Genomic DNA, 21,401 nt, shown 5'->3' with positions numbered 1-21,401 from the left:
TCCAGCCATGACAACCAGAGACATCCTAATGGGGCATTACAGCTCTCGCTGTTCCCCATAAAACCAAACCCCACACACAGCCCCAGCCACCCCGTGGAACAGCTGCTTTTAGAGCCACAGAAGCAAAATGAAAGACCTGGCTACAGATATGTGCATACATTAGAAGAAGTACCCTTGGATGACCTTTTCTCATATTAACTTTATTTTATGAGTGTGATTTAAATACTAACCAGCAGGTAATTTGTTCATGTAGTGCATGCTGAATACCTAGAATCGAAGACATCAGTTAAATCATACCTGGCTTTGAGGAAGAAACTCAGACTTAAAAATTCTTTTTGGTTCAAGCTGGAGCCAAAAAAAAAATAAACATCTACTGCAGATGAAAGACTTTTCTCTAGTGAAATCCCACTAGGTGTTTTTCCAATAGCAATTCTCATTTAACAAGTGCACTCTGCCATGCAGGTGGGACCTGTTACAAGCAACAGCACATTGGAACACAAGCCTTGCATAATTAATATTTATTACTTACGAATATTCATTTTATTTATGTCTTTATTGCCAGCCTCATGCTCTACTAACTGTAGTAGGAAAGCAGTAAAACTTTCCACTAGTTATATACACTTTCCAATTTCTAAAAATATCTCCAAACACCTAAAACATACATTCATTATAAGATGATTTTAAATTGAATAGAAAAAACATCAACTGATTCATCACTTGTCAAAAAGGAAAACAAAACAGTGAGTGACTCTCCATGATGAATACACAAAAATGTCAACATGAGGCAAATTACAGTCTGAAGGAGCAGCTCACAGAGCTGGTTTGCCCATGGAGTTGATATTACTCCCCAGTAAATTGATGTGAGCCTGCTGATGAAAGGGAAGTGAGTTACCCTGTGAACACAGGTGGGCAAAATTACACACAGCTTATCCACCGAGGTCAGAGCAGCTGGCAGGCTGCTAATTGCCCACCAAGTTACCCCAAGGTAAGCCAGAAATGCCTTTGCATTCTGGACTCTGAAGCCTGAGCAGCTCAAGGCACCACAAAGCGTCTCCACTTGTTAACAGAAACTTATTAACTTGTAACACAGGGTGGTGATTTACAGTTAAGGCTGGTTCTTTTAATAGGGAACTACTACAAGACCTGAAGACACTGTCATTTTACATGACCTACAGCTTTGAACCTAATTTAAATATCTAAATAACTCCTTAACCTTTTTTGTATCCTTATTGTACTACAGTAATTGTTATTCTTCTTTTTTCCCATGCAATACTCCATGATACTTTTCATGAAGAAAAATATTGATTTATCTGCAGTTCACTGTTTGTTGCTACTGGTAGCTTCCTTTTCCTGATAGCATATTTGGTTACATTTGTCAAAGTTGTTGGCATTTAAAGAAACTGTGGTTTGACTCTGTAAAGCACTTAACTGCTTAAATTTGGCTTTGCTGTAATCAGTGAACTATAGTTCTCATACAAATGCTTTGCTGAACTAAGGCATAACTAACATCATGAATTCTGAACCCCCACATTTCTATTTCTATTCCAAAAACATACTCACACTCTGAAAGGCCAAAGTAAATCTGAGGTATGTCCTACTCCAGTGGATGATAAATATTTTTACTTTTCCTCACCTATATGTAAACAAAACAATATAAATAAATAAATGAATATTGATATTTAAGAGCCAACATTGTCATAAAACATGCAGTATTTGTTCTCCCACTTGCTCAACTATTTTTATTTTAACACAGTTTTTGAGGATATAGAAAAAGCTCTAAAAAGTAGCACTACTGTATTTTTATTTATTAATAGTTCTTTAATATTTTAATAAGGATTGCAAATACAATTTAGGCTTAAGAGCAATTTTGGATCTAAAACCACCCAGAGAATTTCTGTATTTGTCTGTGTCAGATGGCAAGTTCTACCATGTTACTACCAGTTTTAAATTGTGAAAAATTTCTATCAGCTATCCATATTTCTATGAATATTCCTGTCTGACTTTTGCCAGGCCTGTGCTAAATATAGAAGAAATTAAAATTTGTGTTATATTCAAGCCATGTTTATGCAGATTTTAAGGAAAATATTGCTTTCAGAAATTAGATAACACCATTCTATTAGTAAGATTTGCAAAGCTGTGATGTGATATAGCACTACACATGTAAATCAGTTCTGTAAGGTTTTAGAATCTGTCATCATCCTTGGGGTTTTTTTCCCCCAGGACATTTTTGTCTGTTGGAGCACAATGGGTCAAGTAGCAAAAACAAAACAGTTACTCCAATAAAAACTTGTCAGTTATTTGCCGTCTGCACTTATTTGCATTCAAGGCTAGGAGCAAGTAAAACTAGAATGTAGTCCATAGATAGATTAAAAAATAACTTACTTGGGAAACCTCACATCAGGACTACAGAAATTAAAAGTATGGGGAAAAAAAAAATCCAACTGTAAGAACTCCAACAAAACAGTTTGAAATGCATATTTTTCCTTTTCTCCTCCTATTTCAGTGCCAGGGTATTTATTACTAAATATGGAGCACAAAATCTGATGCACCATAACATAAATTCAATGTTAATGATACACTGAAAAACAGCTTATTTTTATCACAATGGGCATCTTTCTGGATATAAGAGAATTTACAGGGCTCTTAAATAAAGCCTTAAATCCATAATATTTTTCCTACCTAAAGTAAAGGCTGATTGCTAAGGACAACAGTACCAGTATTTTGGTGAACTACAGACCTCACTCGTCATTAGTGGTCAGAAACTAAATTAGATCTCTAAATATATTTTTTCTGTATGTATCCTAAACAATCTTCTTGCTATTTGACCCATGAAATTTGAGAAAATAAGCTGAATACTGGTAAGTTTGACAAAGATGCAGTAAATCAGAGTGCCCTACAGCTTTTTTTCTGATATATTCCTAGATTAAAATAGCTGATAATTTACATTCAAAGATGTAAAAAAAAACTATTTGTGAGGCACTCAAGTTGGAAGCACAACTCCTTCTGCAAAACTATGAATAACTTATTCACTAGCATCAACAGTAATTTCATCTAGATTGCAGTCTTTACATTGTAGGCACTGAAAGGGATATTTAAACACAACAATATTAACTTCAGCCTTTGTCATTGAACAATACCTCTTACTCTTTGAAATTGAAAACAACAGCACAAAAATAAATGTAAAGAAAAGACAACATGACCAAAATTAATTCTTAAAATCCAGAGAATATGGGTAAATGTTTGTGAGTCTATTGAAATGCTTAAATGAAAACGACTGTAAGCCTTAAAAATACAGCAAGATTGTAACCCTACTTATAAAAGAAGAATGACATTTCTGATGCAAAATGTTAAAGCATGCTGAGTGAAATATATTACACACTCGTTCCAGGTAGGAGATCCATAAAGATAGTTTATTCTTTATTTTGCTTAGATAGTTTTGAGAACCCTAGAAAAAGGAGGAAAATAGAGAAAGAGACAAATATCACATATTCAATATTTTCCTATCAACTCCTTGGTTTTGTTTAGTGCTAACGCATATGTGCCTTGGTGCTTACAAAGAGTTCAAGGAACACTGGGTGTTATTAGATTGATAACCAACTCATATCCCCAGCAGGTGGCTCATAAATACTTAAACATATGCAAATTAGTTGGGAGAAAGTAGTTTAAACTTGTGGGTTTTAGGTCATACTAATGTGATTTTCTCTTTCAAACAGAACTAAACAGATGTGTCAGAAGGGGTAAAATTCTTAATGGAAGAGTACACAAATAGTTTCTGACCTGCTGGTAAGGTTAGAAATGTCACGGGTTATTGTCATTACCATGGAATGGAGAGTTCTTCATCATTTCAAATACCTGTTCATATCCACAGGTGGTCAGATAAGTGGCCATTACCACGTGTAGCAAAAGGACAAACAGACGAGATCCAGCTCATTCATTTTTGTCTCTCCTGTACATTTCTAATATTTTCTAAGTTTGCAGTTTCCTATCGACTGCATGGGGGGAGGGGTTCCCTCTTTTTTCACTGAAAAATTCCATATATACAAAAGAGGTATTATATCTTGGAAAGCTACTTTCTCCAATTTTAAACAACTGTTCTCATACTTTGAGACAGTCTGTGCTTGGCACACTATTGATGTGGGCACAGCTCTTTCAGACACTAAAGGCAGAATCAAAAGGAAGATTTAAAAAAAAAATCTTTGATAATGTTTCTCTACATTATTATTTTTAAGCAAGAAGAAAAAGTAGAATGAAGTTAAAATTTAATAAGTGAAACAGTGAATCAGCTAATTTATAACACTGACAGATCATAGCAGAATATCAAACATGAGTCATGATATGATCAGGGCAGCTGACCTGATGTATCATTCAAAATATTTTTAAGGAAACCTATCACATTCAGTAAATCACAGCTATTAAAATAATTCCTAGCAAAACAATATTCTACCAAATATGATTTTAATCAATTTTTGTATTCTATTTATTCAATATGCCTCATATATACATAAATACATACATAGCATGAACCCAATGACCTTCATAGTGCCAAACATAAGACTGCAAACAATCCATCTCTTTGCACATCTGCTTACACAATTATAGAGCAGGGAAGTCAGTGGTGGGCACAGTTCATACCTATGGTTGTTGCTGCCTAAGGACAGACAAAAACATCTCTTACCAGACAACTGGGCTCCTTTAGGCTCTAGCAGCATGTCTTCATTTAGTTTGATTTCACTAACTGAGCTTTCAACAGTGACTGCAGTGCGAGGTTGTAATTACGTCTCAGGAGTGGAAAAGCATTGAAGCTCAGGTTCTGCAAAGCCTTAGAGCTGAGCTTTACTTTGTGTGCTGTAAGGAAGCCCAACCATCTCCAGGAAAACACTGCTCCCTGTGCACACAAATACATTCATAAGCCCTTGCTGGACTGGGGTGCAGGCTGGAATTAATTGCATTTCTGTCATTTAACTGTGCACACTTGGCAATTTTGATCAAGTTTTATCAGTTCAGTAAAAATGAAAAATTTTTGTCACTCCTGGCTGAGACTAATGCAATGAACCCTGACTGTTCTCAGCCTGGCAATAATTCTAGCCCAGAATGACAGTTTTCATACCACTGAAATGACAGATCAATGGAGTAATATTCACTTTGGCACAGATGGCCAGAGAAAGGTCTAGTGCACTGTACTTACTGGGCACTGAGGTTTGATATGATCAGCTGTTACCAAGAGCTCACACTGAAGAGCATGGACTGATGGGCACAGAATAACCAATCTGTCAGACCTGCACAGACTGACAGAAGGAGCAGAGGAGTGACAGCATAAAGGGACAAGCCTGTGAAGTCAAGTAGGATTCACCTTTTCTAACCCAATTTGATGAATGACAATGTTCCTCTAATGGTACAAAGTAGTTCATCTTTCAAGCAAAACAGCAGATTTTTAGGCTAGGATGTTATCAGGGAAGAAACCTGGCAATAGTTCTATTTTGTCTGTGCCAGAGCCCTGTTGCTGTCGTGACACCAGGAGCAGTAACAGGAGCAGGAGGTAATCACAACATCAACCCTTCCTGTACCCAGCAGGGAATATTGCAAACCTATCCCTTCAGATTTCTTCCTTTATTCCAAATGAGGTATCCACTCCAAATTTCTTGTTCTTCTTCTTTCTCTAGACAAATGGTGCAGTGGCAAGTACCTGGGAGGTTCCCAAGTGCAAAGAAAACGGGGAGAATCTTCTGCATCAAAACGTTTACTGAGAGAAGTAAGAAACTACAGTATGTTGCTTATGATTCTGCAGCTTATGATACTTCCATAAATTCATAAAAGTGGTCATATTTCAAATAAAATCAGATCTATCTGCCAGTCTTGTTGATTCTCACTGCTGAGCTTCTCCTTAGGCCTTTGCATACACACATGCTGCATGTGTGCCAAGCACTGCACACATACCCTAACCTTCCCATGAAGACAAGTTACTCCATCCTTCTATGAGGATGTGGAATTCCATGCCTAGATTCTAGGAGCTTTCTTTATAGGTCTGGAGTGCCCAGTGGCCTGGATTCCTCTATACCATTACTCTACAATGGTAATGGTTCTGTTTTCTCTAATGATAATTTGCTGGGGAAGATTATATGGGGGGTTGGGGGAAAGCAGAGGCAGGGACAGGGATGAAATTTTGATACTTGGCCTGTAAGTAAATTACTTAAATATTTGGCCTGAAATACATATATTACAAGTGCTTTATTTACAAGCTCACAAGAAAAGGATAATTGCTCAGGTTTCCATTCACTACCCCATGCTCCATTATACTCAATACTCTTTTAATTTTCTGATTATGGAGAGAAGTAAAGAAAAGTTATAGAATAAAATAAAAAAAAATAGAAAGTAAGGTATTTACAAAATGCAAGCAATTTAGGGGACAAGTATTGCACTATTACATTGTACCAGGCTGTGTGATGAGTGCAATGTGAATTTAATACTCACACAACCAAACCAGTGAAAGTAAAAGTTTAATGCAAAAATATTAGCAGGCCCTTATCTGTAGTTACTAGTAGATTGTCTTTATACACACATTTCCCTTCGCAATTTCTTTCCCTTCTTAAATTATATGATTTCATGCAGGCTATAAGGAATAGAGCTGAAGCTCTGCTAAAACAGTCTAATGCTCTCCTTTTCTGTTTTACCTACCACCACCTCTAAGTAAAAATTTATTTTATGCTGGTCATGTAGAACACATATCCATTGCACATTTCCTCCTTTTCTTCTTCTAGCTAATAACTTGGAGTAAGGATTTAAGTTAAATGGTTCTACACCTTGACCTCCATCTCAATGTGAACCATAGGTGGCAGACTCTAATAGAGTTGTCTTCGGGGTGTTATGCATAAGACTTCAGTGCTTATATACTAAAGAAAATTGTGCTTTAGTGTTAGCCTGCTGAGTATGCATTATAATTCTCTAACTATTTTCAGCAAGGAATTTTATGGTATGGTATTCAGTTTTTTCAGATGCCGTATATTTGGTACAAGGTGGCATTAAATTTTTCATGTAGGGTTCATTAGCAAGGCATACATGCTAAATTTAAATTTTTTCTTGTACTTTGCATAGAAATATGCCAAGTGGCTGACCAAAAATCTAAATCTTAGACCCTAAAACTAAATTCTTCTCTTTTTTTAAAGAAATTGAGTAAACGGTATGATTCATTATATATGTGCTGGAAAATATATATCATAGGAAAAATATTGCCTGTTATAAACATACAGACTGTACAAAGTCAGGAAATTCTGTTAAAATCATTTCTGTTTTACTCAAGATCAGTTTTACAATATTGCTCCAGACTGTTATAGAGCAAAGACCTCACTGTAACATAATGGATTGTGGGACTGGAGTTACTCTTTATATAAGAGAAATCCTTTTTGAGAGCTTAAACTTGTCTTGAGAGAAAGAACTCATCATGTCCAGCATTACCTCATCAGAACTTCTTTCAGTCATACACAGGGGAATAAAGGCAGCCTTTTTCCTTCTAGTAATTTACCTTTAATCTGTCATTACATTACATAATGCAGATGTTTTCTAGAGCTGTCTGTATAGACACATGCAATCCCCTGTCCTGTGGTCTTTCTGTGGATAGATAGATAGATAGATAGATAGATAGATAGATAGATGATAGATATATAGATATATAGATATATAGATATATAGATATATAGATATATAGATATATAGATATATAGATATATAGATATATAGATATATAGATATATAGATATATAGATATATAGATATATAGATATATAGATATATAGATATATAGATACATACATAAATATATATATATACACACATGCAAACATGCACATAGATATCCAGCCAAGCACACACACGTACTTGGAATCCCATCAAACAGCAATTCAAAATCAAGATTGATTATAAGCCATTATCAAGAGGGCTTCAAATTTGCCAAGATACTTTTCCTGAATGTAGTTGTGTTTCTTTGAGTCTTTTCACCCCCAGCTGTTAATATACTGTTAAAAGCCCAAAACTTCATGTACACAATCCATACAGAAGAGCTGTTAGTGCTCTGTCAAAGAGCAAGCACCTCTGCTTGCTGTGGCACTCATAAATTTTGTAATCACTTTTGATTCTCAAACTTTTTATGGAGAAATGTAAAAAAAAAAAAAAAGAAAATAAAATAAAAGAAAATATTACCTTAAGGTAATCTTGATTTTACCCAGCTATGGGCATGGTAGTATTAGGTCAAAGGCTGGACTTGATCTTGCAGGTCTTTTCAAAACTTAATGATTCCATAATTCTGCTGAGCTATTCAAGAATTCAAGGGAAGAAATAAATTATACTCCAGTTTCCTTTGGAAACCAAAATCAGACTGTTTTGCCATTCAGAAATTGTAATGTTTTTTTAAAAAAAATTAGATAAAACATTATTAAAATGAATAGTACACATAATTTCTTTTAATATTCCATTATGCAACAGTGCTGAATGCAGTTTCATTTGCATGTGCTATTTACGCCCTACATGCACCAACGTCCTCATTACAACTACTGCAAAGTGGTGTATTTGGAGCACATATTCAAACTACCCAGAACAAGTATTGAAGTCTATCCCCACATGCTTTAAACTGAGAATTTAATAGAAGGAAAAAAAACCTCAGAGGTGAAAAAAGGAGTTGTCTTAGAGATCAATGATATATTTGTTCAGTTGAAGTATTGTATTTTCATTTTGCCTTTGGTACAATGACTCCCAACATACATTACCCTACCAATCTGACATAATGAAGTGGGATTATGAATCATTCCGAGGGAATTCTAGATAATCATCCCCACCCTTGGCCATCCATAGCACAAAAAAGACCTTGGTTCAGATGTTTTTAATTCTTCTTTTATCCGTATGATTCTTATTTCCAAGGAACATTACCTCTACATTCCTGATCTTCTCCTTTGTCAGTGTTATTTTCCACCTCTCGGTTATCATTGCTTCCCCAACCTTTCCCTGCTTTCTCCTGTGTGTGCAGTGTGCTCCTTCAACTAATCTTTTTTAAACATGATTCCTAGTCCAAAACATTTGAATGTTTTATGTCTAGCTCAGCCACCTCCTGGCATATGCATTTCAGAATTTCCCTGTGTCATTTTTAACCTTTGTTCAGCTTTTACAGCCAGGACATAAATCTCAGTATGAATCAGATATTTTACATGCCATTAAAATACCATACTATCATATTAACTTCCTTTATCTGAGTGCACCATTGCCTTAAATGACATTCCACATGAGTAGTAGTTTTTGTTGTCTTCTTACTAACTCTCACTAACATAAGAATTTCCCTCCCTCTCCCAGAGTGACTCCAGAGTGACTACATCCTGGGTTTGGCTCAGGTATGCTCTTCAATATTATCTCATTGCACCACAGTGCAGATGCCACACCAAGAGGGGGAAGAGTGATTAAACACCTTATGCACAGCAGTTAGTAGTAAAAAACAGCCTAAATTAATATCCAAAATCATAATGGGGGGATCACTAAATCCTAGCTTTTAAGGCAGTTTAAGATTATCTTTCAATACCTCCTATTCACAGGACATCCCATTTCAGGGGGAGAGGAGAAGCATCCATGTGGATGCATGCCAGGGACTCAGAATGAAACAGAGTTTCTAAAACCATCAGTTTTAGAAACATAAAACACCAACCATAACTGAGATATAAAAAAGTAATTTTTAACCATTTCATTAAAATAATTGCAAATACTACACACAACAATTAACCACAGTTAGTGAAGATCCTTCAAAGCTCTTAAAAAATGAGGTTCATGTGTAGTAAGTGTCTTGGTACAACACTGGCATTCCTAATCAAATTTGGGACAGTTGAGTTACACAGATTCTGTTTATTTAATTAACTTACAACTGCTTTGTACTAACGGTAGATGGGCAAATGATATTATTTGTGACAACACTAAATAAAATAAATAAAAGAAAATGAGGCACATGATGTATTACCAGGATAAATCATACCACAAAGTGTAGGGAGATGAAAGCCTACAGCAACAACACTTAGCACACTTCATTTGATTCTCATCCGTCAGCTTCAGTGCCAGTGGCTCAAAAAAGAATGCAAAGGTAAATGAACACCAAAATATGATGTACAGTACTTGAAAAAGAATCACAGAGAAATAAATCAAAACTTCAGTATTATTTTAGGCCAACACTTTTGCAAAATATAGGAGTTTCATAATAAGATGCTGCTAGCATAAAAGAATCATAGAACAAACACAGTAATAAAAAAACCCAAGTAAATTAAATAAACCCAGGTTTAGCTAAGCCATAAACTAAGGGTCAGGGGGTATAATTTTTTGCTTTTATATTTTTTGTATTAGTAGATAGTTATATTTATTCCATCCTAAAGAGGATGATGCATAGTCACCTAAAATTTCACCTGTGGCTCATGATGCTGACTGCATCTTGTTTGCATCGTGTTTGCATCGTATTTTCCTGTGTTCACAAACAAGTGGTCTTCTGTCTCTTTTTTATTTTCTTTCAAGAATTGAGATAGGCTTCTGATGGGCTTACAAGCTGCATGCCCATGGGGCTCAGTTCAGAGGGATGCAGTTAGGGGGACTTGGCCAGCTAGAGAGGTTTGTTAGCCCCTGCCAGGTCCTGCTCAGCGTGGTGGCTCTCTCCTGTTCAGCCACACCTCATGCCAGACACAGCTTTTTGGCAAGAGCTGCACCTGGCAGCAGAGGAAGCAGACTCACAGAAACAAGGGGCCATTTGTGCAGAGGCCACTCCATCCTCCACCTCACAAGTGACACCAGCTCACACTATTGCCCTAGGAAAGTTCTTGCACATTTGCTCTACAGTCCATGGGGGATTTTTTCTCCATATTCTCTGACACTTTTTATGAGCCTCTGTTGAAACACAGTACCCTAATTAAATGAATAAAACTTCAGTAAAACCACCAGGTCTGAGAGAAATCTAAGGGGAAACACAAACAAGACATGTATTTCAAGTTTGACCGATGAGAAATGGGAAAAAGTGAAAATGAGCCTTTGTATGCCATGCTGTCCCAAGGTCAATCCTACCCAGACAATCCTCAAGCAGTCACACTATTTAATGGTTTTGGACTATTAATGTTGCACAAGCATATCAGCATTCATTATCACACTAAGTTTACAATGTTGATTGGTTTTGCTTTTAATAATCAGAGCTCTTTCTCGAGGTTAACTCGTCTGTGACTGCAGCTGGAATGTTTGATTTCCTTTTTTCTTAATTGCATGTAGAAGAAACACATTGGAATGATTTTTGACCACCTACTGCTATATCTCATAAGATTTATATCAAGTTCTTTTATTAACAGGCTGAAAAGCAGCAGCAAAGAAAATCTTTGATGATAATAATAAAAAAACCCTAAACCTTATTTCATACCTGTAACATCATTGCCAGAAAGATATTTCCCTAGTATTTGCTCCACAAATGCTTTTTATATTACTGAAACTTAAATTGTAATACTGTTGCAGGTAGGGATGAAACATTAACAAATTTAGGCTCCTACAGATGTATGAAGTTAAGATTATACATTTCAAAGGTTCAAATAGGTGTTTGCCTAAGAGCAGGAATCTCTATGGAAAACAAGCTTGAGAAAGAAAACACCAGTTGGATTTTCATTCTCTTACCATTGCAATGGCATGGGGCTTTTTTTGTTAATGACTGACTAAATCAGAATTTCAGCTTTATAGTCACAGCATTTCTCCTAGTTATTCTATGTTTGATGCAAAACTGAGCAGCAGCTGAAGAAATAACTGATTCTACAATGGAACGCAGCCAGCAAATTTGAATTGGTCATTTGGACTAGATGATCATGCTAAGTCCTTTCCAACTAAAATATTATATTCTTATTAGCTGAATTACTTCCCAGGAAAAAACAACCCCCAAATAAATGTGATTAAATTTATAATTAATTTAATTATAAAATTAGCTATAATAAGAAGAATCTGAAGATAGTCACTGTTCTTGTAGAGATGGTAAAGATGATAAGGTTGATCCAGAGAATTATAAACTCAGGATCCTCACTTAAATACTTAAGAAAATTGTTGAAAAAGTCATTACAGATGTCATTATAAAGTACCTGAGGCGCAAATCAGCATAACTTTCTATAAGTGCAAATTTCTTTTCATATATTAGAATCCTTTAAAAAAGTTAGAGTGAGTAATGAAATAAATTGAGATATACTGAAACTTAAACAGTTTATGACGAAGAAACTCTCAGCTTTATAATGGTGTAATAAGGGTAAAATATTTGAAAACAAAAATAAAGAATTAGAGAGGGAATCTTACAGCTTTTGGCATGAAAGGTATTAAGTATCATTTAGAGCCTGAATGCACATTTCTTCTTTTTCTCCCCAACAGAACTGCAAAGTCTTTTCCAGCTCACCATGAATTTGAAGCAAACCTTAATACAATGTCTCTCCCACCAGCAATAGCCCTCATAGGTTTTTTTAAGAATGGGGCATAAAAAGCACTCTATGAAAACACACCAGCAACACACAGAGATAAAAATGCAAATCTAAAGCTCATGGCTGATGAGAGAAACTTTTCTAGTGCTCATCACAACTCAGTATTATTTCCTGCCTTAATAAAAATGCTGAAAAAAAATGCCTGATATTTATGACTCGGTATTCCTTCAGTCAGCTGAACCTGCAATTAAAAATTGCATCCAAGAAAAATGATCTGTATATACACACAAGAACTATAAGTAATGATATAGGTGGTTAAAATAAGAGAATTTGAAGAAAAACCTCCTGAGGTGGTTAATGCAATTCTTACAAAGGTCTGCAGTATGAAGCTCTTAAAACCTGAATCACAGCCCCTCCACAGCTTTTGCAGTTATTCAAACCCAGATGGAGCAGGTGTAAAGCTCAGATGTGGCAGCATTTAGACCCACCTAGCACAGCTCAATGTCAACAGAAACTAGCTCACGGCACTGTCTCATCCAGCTCATCTCTCAATTCAACTTGCTGCTTTAAGACTGGAAAGCTGTAAAAGCCATCAGCTCTATTGCCTTGAAATTCAATGTCTGTAAGAAGTTCCAAATATACTTTAATATCTTTCTAACTGTTTTAATAAAATCTATAATTAACTAAATGAGGATCATAAATGTTATGATGTTTTATATAAAATGTGACCCGATCAATATATGTAAATGACTTGACCATTTTATTCTTGGTGAAAGCATCTGAGGTCCAGGAAAGTGTTAGTAACACAGCAGCCTCAGTATAGATTCCAACAGAAAATTCTGAAGGAGGAGAGCTATTTTATCGTTATAACCATTAACATGATTTACAAGCCCCAGTAAAACAGGCAAACTCTGATCTATTTTAATCTAGTGCATTAACAGTCTGGACCATACTCAGAAGCATGGTACTGGCAAGAGGAGAATCAGAAAGACTGACAGGGTCCCAGGAGATACTGTTCTTTGATGCTCCTCCTGCAGCTTCCTCCACATGGCTGGAGCCACTGCTGTGCTCCTGCTGTCACCAGGACTAGGTGAAGCTGGCCATGAGATTTCACACTTCCTAAACCCCTCAGCACCCTAAATTATACCGATATACGAAAAGCAAGCAATGAGGAGGGGAAGAAGTGGCAAACCAGCAAAGTTTATTGGAAACCCAGTGAGTTTCACCATCAGGAGCTGGAGGTGTGGAGCTGAGCACAGGCAGAGAAGCCCTCTGCCTGGAGACATGCAGATGATCAGCTTTTCAATTGATGATACCTTCAAGAGTGACAAACTCCAAACAAACCACAGGGTGAGACAATAACTCATAAATTTATCTTTGTCAAAATTTTCGTCTCTGTCAATGCAGAACCTTTTGCACACAGCTTGGTATGATAATCATTTTACTCATCGACACTGTCAGACTACTGTCACCTATACCTTGCTGATAATTAACTGTGTGCCCAGATTTATTAGTCAGGAGCCAAACTCACGTGTCAACTGTCCATCCTTAGCATGGAAGAAAGAACATTAGTCTCAATTGCCTATTGAGAAGAGAGTAATTTGATGGCTTATGTCAATGTCTTCATTTTTTTTCTTATTTTTTTTACAGTAATTCTCTGAAATATTTAAGAGGGGAAATAAAGACAGAAATAGGAATGAAAAAATCATTATGAAAGCAAACAAAATATTTGCAGGTTACAAAAATTAAAGGTAGGGGCTGTCCAGCTCCAACAGAAAAAAAAAAACAAACCCACAAGTGTTCCTATGAGTGGGAGATCAGGGTACAATAAAAGGAAAAGGAAGGGAGTGAAAAATGAACAGTAAAGAAAATATTCATTTATTCTGCTCAATTCACAGTTTTGGAAGGGAGGGAGGAATCTGACTATTTTAAAATAAAGAGATCATAAGAAACAGTTATTGACCCCAAGGGATGGAGAAGAAGGCAGATCAGGAAATGTTTACATAGATAAGAGAGGTATGTAAAATGGCTGGTCTATTGCCCATGAGAGGTTTCAATTACTTCTCCAATCGGCCCAACTGTGGGATTACAAAGAAAGCATTCATTTTCCTGGACTTGGGACAGAGTCAACAGGTTTGCAAAGACATTCTGGAGTTAGTTTAAGGAATTAAACCAAATAAAATGGGCAAATATCTATAGTTTAGTGTTGAGAACACAGTTTCAAATATACATGGCTAAAAATCCCACAAAACCGAAAAGCACATAAATAGTAAAACTTTAACAGATAAAAATACCTGTGCAGATAAAGTAATTTTACAGAATTCATATTTCAAATTTACTTTCAAAATCACTGAAAAGCATGTGCAGTTCACTTAGATAGTTTATAACTCGTACTTTGCTTTCATTTGTTCTCATCCCTGACAGTATTTTACTTAAATGAGAAACAACACACTGCATCGAAAATCCTGTGAACCTGATGAAACCCTGTGCACTCTTCAGAAACATTAAAATTGTGCTAACCTTACAATGTTAAAATAAATTAATTGAAGACACTGTTGCACTAAGGTCTCTGCACCTGAGAGCCTTAAATGAGTAAATGTTTCCAAGAGGCTCCTGCTAGCACCAACCTTTACAATATTATAAATAACACATTGGTGTCTTAGCTGAAGGCCACAGTATGATATAAACTGAATTCGTTAACCTCATGCTGAGAGAATTAGGAGCATTCATGCAATGCAGTACCCAAGTTGAGGGTGCTACTTTGCAGGGAATGACCAGCAACTTCTTCCTCACTCCCAGTTAAGACTCACCACTCTGTCTACACTTTGCAGATATTTCTAAACCCAAGTTCAACAGTTCCAGAAGGTTCAAATTGCATTATTTTTCTTTATTATTTCCCCAGGCTTTCACATATCCATATTCTTACTCCACTTTTCCCTCAGTCTTCTGCCCTCCATTCCTATTCTTCTTTGTCCCATTTTCACCCTGGATAAACCAAACTTGTACAGGCTTTCTTAACCAGAGTTATTCTACATTTGGACACAAATAAAGTGCTCAATATTTTTGCAGAAAACAACTGGTAGTCCCAATGAGCATGTCTTCCCTAATCAGCCTCAGATACTTTCCCCTCTACATCCTACTGCCTCCAGTGGCATTTTGAATGTTCCTATTTTAAATTTAACTTCAGACTGAGCAGATACTAACTTCTGTCTCTTGTTCCCTGCTTAGATGAACTCTATGCATTTGTCTTTTCTAAACGTTCAACATGAGACAATTCTTGTGTTGTGGTGTTTGGCTGTTTACTACATGAGCTGGCAAAGAGTCAGAAATCCATCCAGTGGGAAAAGACAGGCAGAAATGACCAAAAAAACACCAAAAAAAATAATATTTTCTCTGGCTGATGCATTGATACTTCATCTCTGGGAAGGTTTTTCATGTCATAAACTGATCAATGGCCATTAGCTGAGGCACTGTGTTCCCCTCTAAGTTCAAATGGACATCTGGTTATTGCAGAGGGAGCACTGCAACATCTTCCAGCCTTTACACCAGATTTATTTACTTTTTTTGATACTAAACTGGGATATCAAGGAATCCAAGTGTGAGAAGCAAAGAAAAACATCCACTTGTAAGCAGTAAAAAAACAAACAAACAAAAAAAAAACCAAAAAAAAAACCAAAACAACAAAAAAGAACAATCCTGTGTTGATATGAAGCAATCTAGCTGGTTTAATCATTAAGTGTCATTTTCCTTTCAAAGTTCAAGACCAATTCCCTATTTTTTTTGGTAAAGTGAAGTGATAAATTGTGTTTTCATGGGTTGTGGGGGTACATTTGCAGTTACTGGAAATCTTGTAATTTACAGCAACCAGTACTCAAACTCCCTCTGCCTGAAATCCTGTAAAGTGTGCTTAAATGGGGCTGTCAGGGCTTTTCACTTGGCAGCTCTGGGGCCACATCCTTGCTGCAAAGGACAGTTGAGTAATGCATGGACAATCAGGGAAATTATAAAATTAACCCAGCTGGAGCCCAGGCTGGGCTCTCTGCCAGGGCTGCAGAGGCTGGGTGCCCGCCCCTGGCCACGGCTGCGGTGACACTGGTGTGACAGCAGTGTGGCACATCGGGGACAGGGTGAAGGGGGGGATGGAGGCAGAGGGTGTCCTGCAGGCAGGAACCCCAAAAAGGTACCACAGACCCTGCCAGTGTGGAGAAGAGCCCGCACAGGGGCTTCCAGCTTGGGATTCACCCAGCACAGGAGCACAGGGAACAAAGGATTTGGGGACTTAGTGTCCTATTATCCTACTGCCTTGTAGGATAGTGCACTTGTAGGATATCCTTGTAGGATAGTGTAGGATAGCACTCCCTGCACTGGTGACAGTGGAATGGGAGACAAGATTCTCACCTAAAAATGTGCAGAATTAGATATCTGTAGCCCATTTTCATCTTTAAAAAGAAAAAAAACTAACACGAAAATTGGAAATTTGGAATGTGCTCAATCTTGTTCAGATTTTAAAACAGCATGAAGATTTTTAAGTCAATTAAAATACATTCATAAGTTTTTTGGGGCCCAGACAATGACAATAAGCAGATTCAGATCCATTTCTTAGATGTTCTCAGAAAGCTGAACATACACAAGAAGGCATAAGATGAGAGGCATATGCAATTTCTATTTTTTTTTCCCAGACATTGCATTTTTCAGAACCTAGATCACTTTTCCAGATGTATCTACACCACAGGCAGGAATGAAAAACTTGTTACTCCTGGGATGGAGTGCTTTTAGATACACTGACCAAAACATAAAGGACTTTCTTTGATCCTGATGCTCACTAGAGAGTTACTCAGGATCCTCTGTTTATAACTGCACCTTTTTTTTTTACCCTCTTCAGTATTGCAGGAAATTTTCTGCCTTTCAAAATTCTTCCTGCAAACATATTGCATGCATATTTCCAAGAGCAACCTAGCTTTTATATTTACAGGGTATAGTTTGATTATCTGTAGATACTATTTCATTATTTCTTTGTTTTTCTGGTATGTTTCATCCTTCCATTTTAGCATCAATTCATTAAGGAAATGTAGACTTTTTCCCCTATCTCTTTGGTTAATAAAGATATGGAATATGTTTTTGCAAGAATGAATGTCATCATATTACAACAGCATAATTGCATAAGTATCAGTAAGAAAAACACATACAAATTAACAGTTTTTAACGAGTATGGGAAATAGCTTATAGAAAACAATCCATACTTCAGGCTTTCTTGACCACAGCCACACACAAGCATATATTTTTCCCTTACATCTAAATAGTATTCAGAAAATCAGAGACTTTGCCTGAATTACACAGATTGTATTTACTCCTTCTCACCAGTTGTTTCTCACCAATATGTTATTTCCCCCACATTTGTATCTTAAATAATGCTCAGATGATCATCATAAGAACCCATGACAGTGACTTATGCCAGTACACTTCTCACAATCAGCTGTAACTTTGATTTTTACACTATAACTTTGATATTATATATCTCTTCATAGAGCACAAAGAGGGAAAGATTATGCATGAAAAAATGAAACATCTAATTAGCCTCAAAGTGACAATAAAAAATGCAACAAAATATTCATGAGCTTAAATAAAATTAAAAAAAATTAAAAAAAAAAACAAATTTAAAACAAACAAAAAAAAAATAGAAATAGCTCTAAAAAGCAAGTCTGTATCAGTGGATTAGACAGGCCACCCCATGGTGTGACTCTCAGCCCAGTCTCCCACAAAGGGCTTGGCCTTGTCCCAGCTCATCACTGGAAGGGCTCTGGGTGTGACAGGCACTGTTGAGCAGGTGGCACAGGGGCTCTGTGGCAGAGAGGTGGCTGGGGTGACTGACAGTGTCACTAATCACTCCTGTCTCACAGCACTGCTCATTCACAACCAGGAAAACAATATGTAAACACCACGAGGTACAGTGAAAGATACCCTATTATATCTACTCCTTCCTCACACACAGCAGATTTACTGTGCAGACAACAAGGACAAGGGAGTGCAAATGCTTTTTAATAGTATGAAGTAAAAACAAAATAAAAGTGAAGGATGCATCGTGCTTGTCTTTTCTATGAAGAGGTCAGGAGTTTGCTGTTGGAGAAAGATTTTTTTTGTTGTTAAGTCTCTAATGGTAGCAGTATTACAAAAATGCTTAGGCAGTCTTAAAAACAAGGGCCAGACAAATATCCAAACCTGCTAAGGAAGTGGAGAAAGAAACAAAGGAATTAGCAGGCACATTCACAAGTTCATTTAGTTCAGAAGAGACCCCTGGGGACTGGAAAGTGGCTAACATAACAAAGTTATTTTAAAAGTGCCTGGAGACATAACAGGAAACCATAGACCAGTTAGCTTGATATAAAGGAGGAGAAACTCCTAGAATATCAAATGGGAAAACACTTGAAGCACAGCTTGATTAAGAATTGACAGTATAAGAGTAGAGAGAGGAGAGAGCTTGGGGTTCATGGTTGGCTAACTTGCTGGGATTGTTTGAGGAGATTTCTGCCACAGTAGTCAGGGAATGCAGTAGGCACCACCAATATAAACCTTTCTCTCTATTTAAGAAAGCATATGCTCTACTTCAGATAAGAATTAACTCCTCCCTTGATGGAACACCACCACAGCCTCTGTGCCAAGAAACCTGATCATGTCCAGACACACCAAAATATTTTCGGAAGGCTACCATCTTTTGGGGAAAGCCAGTCTTCCATAAACACATTTCTCACACGGAAATTATCTGAACCAAATCTAATAAACAATTTAGAGCTACTTTTCCTCAGTTGTGTCTGGCAATATCAGTAGCAATGCTGCTTATCAGAAATCCTTATTAATGTTGTAAAATACTTTTCAAGAAAAAATAAAAAGAGAAAAAACTAAGAATTGGGTCCTGTTTTTAAATCCTCAAAATGGAAACAGCTTGAAGTTTGATTTCTTTATACTTTACATGAAAGTAAGCACATTCTCTTGATATGCCACAGTCTGTAGATAATGAACCAGGCAGAAAAGACAGCCCTGATATTCTGCTTTGATTCATGGGTGAGACAGGACAATAAAGGCAATGAATATGAAACCATCTACCACTCAGTGAGCATTTCAAATCAGTTTTATGATTATAAATAATTGTTACCATATTTGTAAAGCTGAACACTAAATTCCTCTTTTTGTTAAAGAGATAATTGTCCAATTCATGTAAGCAGGAGTTATTCTCTTTCCTCTCTCCCATTTAAGTAGCTGTAACTTGTGCTAAGTTTTATTTCATGAAATAAGACACCCAAAATGCTGATCAGCACACTTAACTGAAAGGGAATATTACCCAAAAATGAAATGTTGCTCTAAAGGAAACATTTGGCAAATGCAGAAGTCAGATTGTGGTCATGCAGAAGCATTTTACAATTAGAAATGTCTCATTCTATTCTTCTGCCTGTCCTTGAAGAGCCAAGAGTAACTTGGATTTTTGGCTATAGATTATGAGCTCCCAGACTGGGATGACTGCTGATATGTTTCAGAAAATCAAGCTGGTTGACAAGACATGACATTTTCAAGCAGAAATAACCTGGCTACTACAGCAGTTCCAACACATGTGAGTTTACATGCCAGAAGTCTATCTGCATTACCAGCAGAAAGGCTGTAAATTATTAACTAAAATTGTTTATTTAATGATGAATTTGGTTCTATGACTCTCAGAACCAAGAACTTTCACATTTAGAGAAAAACAAAGAAAAGTTTCAGAAAGGCAGGATAAGCCAGACATGTCAGAATTATCCACTGAAATTCCACTGCTTTGAAGAAAACTGATGAAAATTTTGAAGAAATGTAGAAACCATAACCCAGCAAAGAGCCATAGAGAGATCCTGGGTTTTAAGACCAGAATAACAGCAAGAGTTGGAAACAGCTGATTTAAAAGATAGAGTTTTGAGTTGAGAAGGATCCTGTGAATTATTTTCTGTACTGCCCCCCCAAAAAAAGAGCGATGATAGGGAGTGTATGTGTTGCCAGAAATTACGTGCAGAGAAACCAAATAAGACTACCCATGTGGAACCTTATGTGCTAAAGAGGTAAAGTAGCATCAGAAGCTTCATATGAGAGTTTATATGCCTTACATCACAGATAGCAAACACTTCTTATCTTAGAAAAAGACAATTAAAAAATGGCAGTACAATCTGTGATTAACTTCTGTGTCTTGAGCATTGTGAACATGGCAAATGCAAAGACAGATTTAAATATAATCTAAAACATGACATTCACAGCTACTGGTATTCATGACTTTTCTCAGATTTTTCTTATTCTTTCACCAGCCTGAAAAATATCAGGTTTCCATTCAAAAAGCGTCATCACCCTCTCCATATATATCAACAGCAAATTTGCACGTATGATAGATATGGAGTGCCATGGTGTGCTTTGCAACAGCTTTTGCAGCCAAATATTTTCTGCTTCTTACTCTATAGTTGCTTGCAGAAGTTCCAACATGGTGTTTTCTCCCCTTTTCCTTCCTCCTTCTTAAGTGAGGAACAAAGACCCCATAGAATTTCGATTGTAATCAGCATAAATCAGTTGTCAAGATAATACCTGCCAGACAAATCCTTTTAGTGAAGATCTCCATGATGGACTTAAGTCAACTGTTTGTCTTCTTTTCCTTTAATAATAGAATCATTGAGGTTAGACAAGACCTTTAAGATCATTGAGTCCAGCCATAAATCTAACCCTGCCAAGTCCACTACTGGACCATGCCCCTGTGTGCCACATCTACGTGTCTTGCCAATAAAAAACAAACGGAGCTTGGCTGTACCTGCCCCAAGATCTCTGGAAGTCACCAATTCTAGATGTGGCTCAAAAAGAAATCTACTTCAGGCCAATCTCCTTAGAGCATGCAGCCCAGCCCAGTCATTCCCAAAGATAGTTTTCTCATTTTCCACTGATAATTTTCTTCAGGTTTCAGCTCAATGCAGC

Source organism: Poecile atricapillus, chromosome 7, assembly GCF_030490865.1.
Source record: "Poecile atricapillus isolate bPoeAtr1 chromosome 7, bPoeAtr1.hap1, whole genome shotgun sequence".
Classification (NCBI taxonomy): Eukaryota; Metazoa; Chordata; class Aves; order Passeriformes; family Paridae; genus Poecile; species Poecile atricapillus.
The sequence above is the reverse complement of the archived record's forward strand: the minus strand, read 5'-3'. Positions refer to the sequence as shown.